The sequence below is a fragment of the Myotis brandtii genome, unplaced genomic scaffold (assembly GCF_000412655.1).
Source record: "Myotis brandtii unplaced genomic scaffold, ASM41265v1 scaffold8, whole genome shotgun sequence".
In the NCBI taxonomy this organism is placed as follows: domain Eukaryota; kingdom Metazoa; phylum Chordata; class Mammalia; order Chiroptera; family Vespertilionidae; genus Myotis; species Myotis brandtii.
In genome coordinates, this window is record NW_005371219.1 from 1,846,251 (window position 1) to 1,855,005 (window position 8,755).

Here is an 8,755-nt window from a genome sequence, read left to right on the forward strand (position 1 = left end):
AATGCGCTTGTGCCCCAAAGACACAGAGTTTGCGGTAACAATGGCTCCTTCCTTTTCTTTGTGCAGTCCTGAAGGCAGGTTCCGGTACAGTCCTCGGGACCAGGATGAAGGTCCTTCTTCAGGATGGGAGTGAAGTCTTTGCTCCATGTGTGCTCCTCTTTTGAATTCCCAGACTATGACCGACAGCCGATCATGCAGCTATGACTGGGGAAATCCAAGAGCAATAGTGATCAGGTTTATCTCTCATTTTTAAAAGATAAACTAGAAATCATTCCCCAATCCTAATATTCAGATCAATTACCAATATATTTAATTAGGCTTCGACAACACCATCCATTCAGTTCATTGTAGCAGTGCCCTTGGAACCCACCTGAAGCCCCCTGGCCTTTCTCTCCTCTGACTGGGGAGCCACACATATCTTCAGACACTTCTGGGAGCTCTGTGCCCAGCCACCCTCCTAACCCTCCCCCCTCGCAGCGGTCACTCTGACTTTGCCCTGATCAGCCCTCCCCTTCTCGCATGGGTCACTCCAGCCTTAATATCTGGTGTGGGTGCTGCTTCAATTTCACTTTCCCAAATGAATTGCCCTGGTTTGAAATAGAGGTGTATGTTTAGCTTCCTCTGCACAATTACCTCTCCCATGCCTCTTCCTTCATGCTTCCCTGGGCCTATCACTCATCCTCCCACCCCTGTCCTGCCAGCAGTCCTGAGAGCTCCACTGACCCCCTTTCAAACTCATCTCAGAGCATTCAGTGGCTTTTTCTAACGTTATTCCTTCTGTAGGACCCATTCTTTCTTTCCTGTTTGTAGCAAGTGTTTCCTGAAACTTTCATGTTCAGAACAGAGACGAGAAGCCAGCTCCCCTTTATTATGTGCCAGATGCTTTCCAATGTCCTCGTCTAATACTCTTCACTCTTTTGCAAGACAGAAAAATATTGAATGGATGAGGAGCCTTGAGGTTGAAGGAAAGAGATTTACTAACGTGTCCAGGGTTGCCTAGCTAGTACGGGACAGAATTTAGATTTAAGCACAGAATTTATATGATTGTGGTCTTTCTATCATACAACCCTGCCTCCATATAAATAATATTTTTATATTAACGAATTGAATTTTAAGTGAAAGTATTTCAAGATGTGGCTGTGTTTAAATGCTATTGGTAGTCCTCTAAACCACTCGTGCAGTTTTTCAAACTGCACACAGGTGACCCTTTAGCAACCAATTGCTTAGAGTCCAAAAGTGTAGAAGTGGGAAGGAATGGAGAGAGCATTCCATCTCTTTATTTGTGAGACACTGGGAATCCCCAGGGGACTGCATGGCAGCCAGGCATCCTGAGAATGAGAATGATTCTGTGGTCTGTGAGCACCAGGCAGGCCGCAGCTCTGGAGGGAGAATTCGGTCCAGTGGCCCCATACTTGGAGTGGAGCTGGGCCGGTGGCCTGTCTTCCTGAGACTCTCAGGTGAATCCATCGCTCCAGCCTTCCTCTCCTCCCTCTGTGGCCACATGATGACAGAGCCAGAGCACCATATCACCAGGACTTTATTTCCACAGTTCCTCCCCGACTTCTCCCATATACACCCCCCACCCAACACACACTCACCTTCCCAACCCCTTCCTCAGTGTCCCTAAATCTCACAATTATTAGCAAATGCCACTGCTCTCCAATGGGTTCATGTCCATTTTGTAGCCCTAACTGTGCCCTGATGACACTTCTCGCTGCAACCCTCTTAAGTAGAAGCTACTTTCCCCCCTCATTATTCCAAGTACCCGAGAGCCTCCAAAAGGAGTGGGCATCCTGCTGGCTCTCCTTACTTCCTTGAAAATAAGAAACTAGTAGATCAGAACTCCCTCTTTGTTCCTCCACAAACTGACCTGCATCTCACTCATGTTCCCTGTTGTCCCCTGGCTCACAATAGAAGCCACAGGCTCTCACTGGGCCACCTCCCACTTGTGCACCAGATTCTCTCTCTTCTTTTTCTTGAAAATGCGAAGTTCATTCTGCTTCATTGTCAACTGGTTTGTCTTTCTCCTGGTAGAAGGTAAGTAAGTGTATTAGTCTGTTTGGGCTGCTATAACAAAAATATCACAGACAGAATGGCTTATAAACAACAGATATTTGTTTCTTACACTTCTGGAGACTGGGAAATCCAACATCAAGACACCAGCATGGCCCTCTTCTGGGTGAGTAGGTACACTGTCTACTCCTCGCTATGTCTTCACATGGTGGAAGGGGCTAGGGAGCAATGTGGAGTCTCATTTAGAAGAACATTAACCCCGCTCATAGTGGCTCCATCTTCAATACCTAGTCACCTCCCAAAGGACCACCTAATACCATTACATTGGGCATTAGCATTTCAGCATATGGATTTTGGGGGAATACAAACCTTCAAACCATAGCAGTAAACTGTGGAAGCAGGACTTACTGGTTTTGCGTAACCCTGCATCTCCAGTAACTAAAAAGTCCCAGACACATAGTGGATACTAAATTAATGTGTTAAATAACTGAATAAAGTCCACAGTTCTTTCTGGCTTTGCTTTTTCACAATGGCTTCACAGTCTTGCAGGGACTATAAGATAACAAAGCTGTATACCCTACTTCAAACTAACACAAAACTTAATTTCGAGGTAGATTTGAGTTAAATCTAAAATAATAAACAGATAAAGATAAATAAATATATTAGAAGAAGATTTAAAAAGTGTACAATTACAGGGTTATTAATATTTTCCTAATCAACAAAGAAAATTAAGGCCATGAAAGAATAGACAGACAAAATTGTATTACGCACACAAAATTTTATTATACAGCAAAGACACCATAAAACAAAGTCAAAATTATATATATATATGTATATATTTGTAACATGTATGACAAGATGAAAAGTGACATTTCTAATATACAATAGATTCCTACTAATTATTAAGAAGATAAAAAAATCTATGAATAGGCATTTCCTAGAAGAGGTGACTCAGGTGGCCAACAGCCACATAAGATGTCCATCTTCACCTATCCTCAAGGGCAATATAAAAGTAAGAATGACTTGCCAGTTTTTACTTGTCAAATTGACGGAACTTTTAAAGAATGATAAGATCTAAGCTGAGAAAGATTCAGAAACAAGTTACCTGTTTCCTGCCCCGAAGATGTATGAATGATTTCCTCCTCCTCTTGACTGGGCTCAGTGAGTTGCTTGACAAATAGAATACGGAGGGAGTGACTGAAAGGGATTCTCGGTGCTGGGCTGTAAAGAGCCTTGCAGCTCCACCTGAGCCCTGAGGTGGCCCTGTGGGAGAGGCCTCAATTTTGGAGATGATATGGGGAGGCCCTGAGGATATATGGAGAAAGAGAGAGCTGTCTGGCTAGCCCTTAGCTGTTTAGCCCCCCAGACCTTAGCTGTGGTCTCATATACATGTAGATCCAAAAGCCAAATTATCCCCTCACTGAATTCCACTCCAACTGCAGACTCGTGAGTAAAGTAATAGATTGGTGTTGTCTTTAGCCACTAAGATTTGGGCTGGTGGTTGTGCAGGAGTGAGGATCCAGAACAGCAGTAAATTGCTACTACCATTATGTAAAGGAATCTGATAACACTACTCAAGTAAAAAATCTATCACCTTTTAAGCTAGAAATACCACTCCTTGGAATCTATCCTGGGGGAAATAAAAGCACAGGTACATGGAATATATGAGCAAGAATGCTTATTCCAGTATTTTTGTTGTCGAATTTTTTTTAATGTTATAAAAAAGACAGATAACCATCAGAAGAGAGATACTGAATATATTATAATACATGTTTTAAAAGTATTAGAGTTTCTTAGAGGGATTTCCACAAAGTAAAAGAGGAAAAAAATATAGAAAAAGAAAATGTAAAAGATAATCTTGTTTTTTTGTAAAGAATGAGGAAAAAGGCCCCATGTATATGTTTTATTAAATATAAGACCATAAGACACTTCGCAGTTTCAGAGATGTTAAGTTGTGAAAAAAGGGTGCATTTCAAATCAGATGTGATACAGTGTGTGTAGGAAGTACATAGACTGAATACAATAGAAAGAGACCCTAGTTTGGGAACACGGCCTGGAGTCTTTGTGTTTGGAGTAAAGGATAAGAAAAGGAGGAGGGAGAAAATAAAAAAGGCTTAACTTTAAAAACACCCACATGGTAATATTCCATTTATATAAAATGTGTGTTTACAAAGCAACTAGACGGAAAAAGATATCTATATCTAAGATTAACTTGTCGAAATGCCCGTGGAAAACTGTCAATAACAAAAAGCAAATGATAGAGTAACTGGCATTGCATGATTCTATCTGAGCAAAAACAAAACACCTGCATGTGTGCCTACAGGTATGGGCCTGGAGAAGGTTGTGGAACTCCAGATTGGATGTGTTTATTCTTTATACTAGAGGCCCAGTGCACAAAATTAGTGCATGGGTAAGGTCCCTAGGCCTGGCTGGCGATCAGGGCTGATCGGGGCTGTCTGGCTGCTGACCCGGGCCTTCCTTCATTATGTGCCACCCCTGGTAGTCAGTGCATGTTATAGCGAGTGATTCGGTCTCCCAAACTCCCCTGGGGACAATTTGCTTATTAGGCTTTTATATATATAGATAATTGTTCCATTTGTGGAAAGCATTTTTATATTGTGATATTTTTAAAAATCAATAAAATTAAAATGGACAAAATTGAGGGGAAAAACTATGCCATGTAGTTAAAAATAAATTTGGTACTTTCATTTATATTTCAAGTATCCTTGTCAATAACCATTATTACTATCATTTCCATCTCTGGGTCAGCCAGGCAGACCACATGTTTTGAGTATCCCAGTCTATTGTCAACATTCTTGTCACCATAATTTCTTAGTTCAAGTATTTTTTAAAATCCACCATTGATTATGCAAAAAATTTAAAGGCTTTATTCATAGCTTAACCTTGAAAAAAATAAATGCATGTTACCATTAAGAAAAGATAAAGAAAACTAAATCTGTCCCCAAGTGCAACTTAATATTTTTCTTTCACTCTTGGGAGGTAACCAAAAGACTAGAACGAGAGTCAAGAGAACTGACTGAATTTGACTTGAATGTCTTTCTAGCTATGTGTGCCCATGAACAAATCATTTCTCTCTCTGAGGCTCAGTTTTGCTCATTTATAAAAGAGGATCCAAAATCCTAACCACACCTATTTCAATGACTAAATGAGAAAATGTGTGTGGACACATCTAGCCTATGTCTGCCACGTGAGTGTACTTGCTAGATTCTAAGTGTCTTGTGGAAGATACTGTGGAAGGAGAAAAGGAGGGAGCATCAGAGACCAAGAGTTTCTTCTGTCACTGTTCAGCTGGGCGACTGTTGCCACTCCAGGTCACTGCCCGTGGACTGAATTTCCCCAGCCAGCAAATAAGCTGATGATAAGATCTGATGATCTTTTCTAGTGCTTTATTTTTAATATTTATAAAAAAATCCAATTCTCAAATTTACAAGTTTAGATTTTTTTTTTTTACAAACTTATATGTATATATTTCTTCAGGTGAAGAGAATTCCTAAATTCTCTAGCTATCCCCGCAAATCTAAGTATCATTTTAACTGAATGTGTTTCCTGCACATTAAGGCACCAAGACTATTTCTTTTGTACTAAATGATAATGAAATGTATTTCACAAGGTCCAGATAACGAATGAAGACAAATGTTTCTATAAACCTCTTTTCATAAAAGTACACAATCTTCATTTATCTTCAGTGGTGACATCTGTTCCTTTAAAAATATTTCCTTTATTAGATGCATTTTAGTGTCTGACGGTGCCTCTTGACGATTCTTACATCTATTATACACTGTCAAGCCTTCGAATCTCTCAGCCGAGACGCTTCTGCTGACTTCCTGCACTCCTCCTGCTGATGGATGGGCCTCTTTCTAATGGAGCCGCCCACAGAACAAAATGCACGAATAGTCCTTTGCCCCTATTATGATTAAGGCCCAACAGAATTCTTGTCAAATACTCTATTGCACTTCTGCCTCTACTCACAGAAATGCATGATATTTACAATTAATAGTGTGTTTTTAAATGAATATAAGTAAAGTATACTTGCATTCTAGCTAACGTTTGAGTTTTTTGTTTTGTGTTTATCCATCTCAACATCTTTCTTGACACAGGTTTCTATTTATCATTCATCAGCCCAAAATATCCAATGGCTCAGATCACAGACCTCTGTGATGCTAAATTCTATGTGTCAACTTCATGGGTCCATGGGGTGCCCGGGTATATGGTCAAACATTATTCTCGGTGTGTGTGAGGATGTTCTGGTTGAGGTTAACATTTAAGTTGGTCAGCTGAGGGAAGCAGAGCGCCCTCCCTAATGTGGGTGGGCCTCATTTGGTCAATTGAAGACGTGAGTAGAACAGAAAGGCTGAGTAAGAGGAAACTTTGCCTGCCTGGCTGTGTGAGCAGAGTTGTCCTCAGACTGGAGTTTAAACCATCAGCCCTCTTGGGTCTCCAGCTAGTCAACCTCAGATCTTGGGACGTCTCAGCCTCCATAATTACGTGAGCCAATTCCTTATAATATATAGTAATATATATATATATATATTTCTTATTTATTTAAAGATATATCTTATTGTTTCTGTTTCTCTGGAGTACCCTGACTAATACAACCCAAAAGATCTAGCTTTCAATGTTTTTCTTAATTTGACCCCACCTTAACCTCCAGTCTCATTTCAGAAGGCTATTATATTACCATAATTACAGCATGTCAAGCACTGTGCTAAGCGCTTTATATGCATCACCTCAATCTTTATAACAATGTCTGAAGGTAGGACTCTTTTTATTTTTGTTTTACGATAAGGACACTTAGATTCACAATAATTCTGGGGATTCAGCCCAAGTCAGTCTGACTCTGAAATCCACATTCTTAGGTGGGTGTACGCTATCTCCACAACTTGTTAAAGGAACCTTTCTACAAGGAGGCCACATCTTTCCATTCATTTTGGCCTGTTGTCTTAGAAAGATGATCATTGTTAAACTTTAATGCATAACAGAATCACCTAGCAATTAAAAAAAATCTAAATTGCTCAGTTGTAACCTTCTGAGCTATAGGTGCTCCATGGTGTGGTTGAGGAATCTGCCTTTTAAAGTGTCCAGGTGATTCTAGTGGGTCAAAGCCCAGGTGGGTATTTGGGACTAAGGGCCTTCTGGTGAGCCAGTGAAGCTCAAACATTAGCACACACCAGAAGTACCTGGAGGGCAGGCTAAGGCTGCTGGCCCCCACCGCAGTGTTTCTAATTCAGTAGATTTGGGGGAGGGTCCAATAGTCTGCATTGCTAACAAGTTCCCAGGTGAGGCTTCTGCTGGTCCGGTGAGTGGGTAGAACTTGGGCCCTGTGACCCTCAGCCCCGAGTTTTTAGGCTGTGACTGCTTCTTCATTCAGCAGGAGTTTATTCTTGCAGGCTCCTTGGTCCTCCTGCCTGCAGAACCCCTGTCAGAAACACCCTCCTCGTCCTCCAGTCCTCCAAATTCCCAGCTGTGTTTGAAGCTGAGAGGAGTGCAGCTTAATTAAACTCACAGTGGGACTGAACCCGCACATGTAATACTTAATAGTATTGTAAAAGGAAAACTTCTTAAAGTCAAGGATTATTCCTTATAGGATAAACTTTTCGCTGCTTACATTTAGCCCACAATGCCTAGAGCTGTGTTAAAATACATGTGGTGACCTCAGCACACATCCCCAATTTATCACCAGCAACCTCCCCCAATACCTTCCATCCAGGTCCCTCCCCCCCCAAAATACACTTTGTACTGTTCCACTCCTCCTCTTTAAGCACCTGTCTCCCCCATTCCCAGCTCACCCCTAGTAGATTTCAGCTCCTTGGTTGTAAGTTTCTCTTTCTTCCCATCAGGAACCGCCAGAGGGGAGTTTAGGGGCTCTTCTAGCACCTGGTTTTTACCCACCCTAACCCTGCCCCCATCACCCCCTACTCCCTGCTGGGAGCCCATTGATCCAGACCAGTTCCTATGCCCCTCCCTCCTCACCCAACAGAGGCTGAGCTGGGCTGGTCCCTGGCCTAGGGGCAGCCCCTCCCCTTCTCCCCTATCTACCCCTGCACCCCATGTCTGTGGACTAAGCCTGAAACACAGAGACTTGGAGGAAGTTGGGGAGATTCTCCCTCTCTCACGTCACTACTGCCTCAGGCACTCTCTTGGGATCCCCTTGACAGTTGCCAGCCTCTGGAGGCAGAGCCTTCACTCTGAACCAGATAGATGTTTTGCCATCCATACACCCTTCAGACCCCTTTTTGGGCCCATAACTACTGGGGCATTCATTTCTGTTGGGTCAGAACCCCCAAATCCCCAAGCCAAGAGTCAGCTCTGTCCGCTTGTGCCCCTTGCCACCAAGTTCAAAGACTTTTATAACTTTAACTAGAGACCTGGTTTATGGATTTATGCACTGGTGGGGTCCCTCAGCCTGGCCCGTGCCCTCTCGCAATCCGGGACCCCAATCTGGGACCCCTCAGGGAATGTCAGAGAGCTGGTTTTGGCCCAATCCCACAGGTCAGGCTGAGGGACCCCACCAGTGCACAAATTCATGCACTGGACTTCTAGTATGCATATAAGATCTTTGGTTAATCTCTTCACGCCCTCCCCCATCCCCCCTTTCCTCAGGGATTCATCAGTCTGTTCCATGTTTCCATGCCTGTGGTTTCCGCTCCTGTGTTGAGCATCTGCCCCTTGGTGGTCAGTGGGCATCATAGCTACTGGCCAGCCTGCCGGTCGCTTAGGCTTT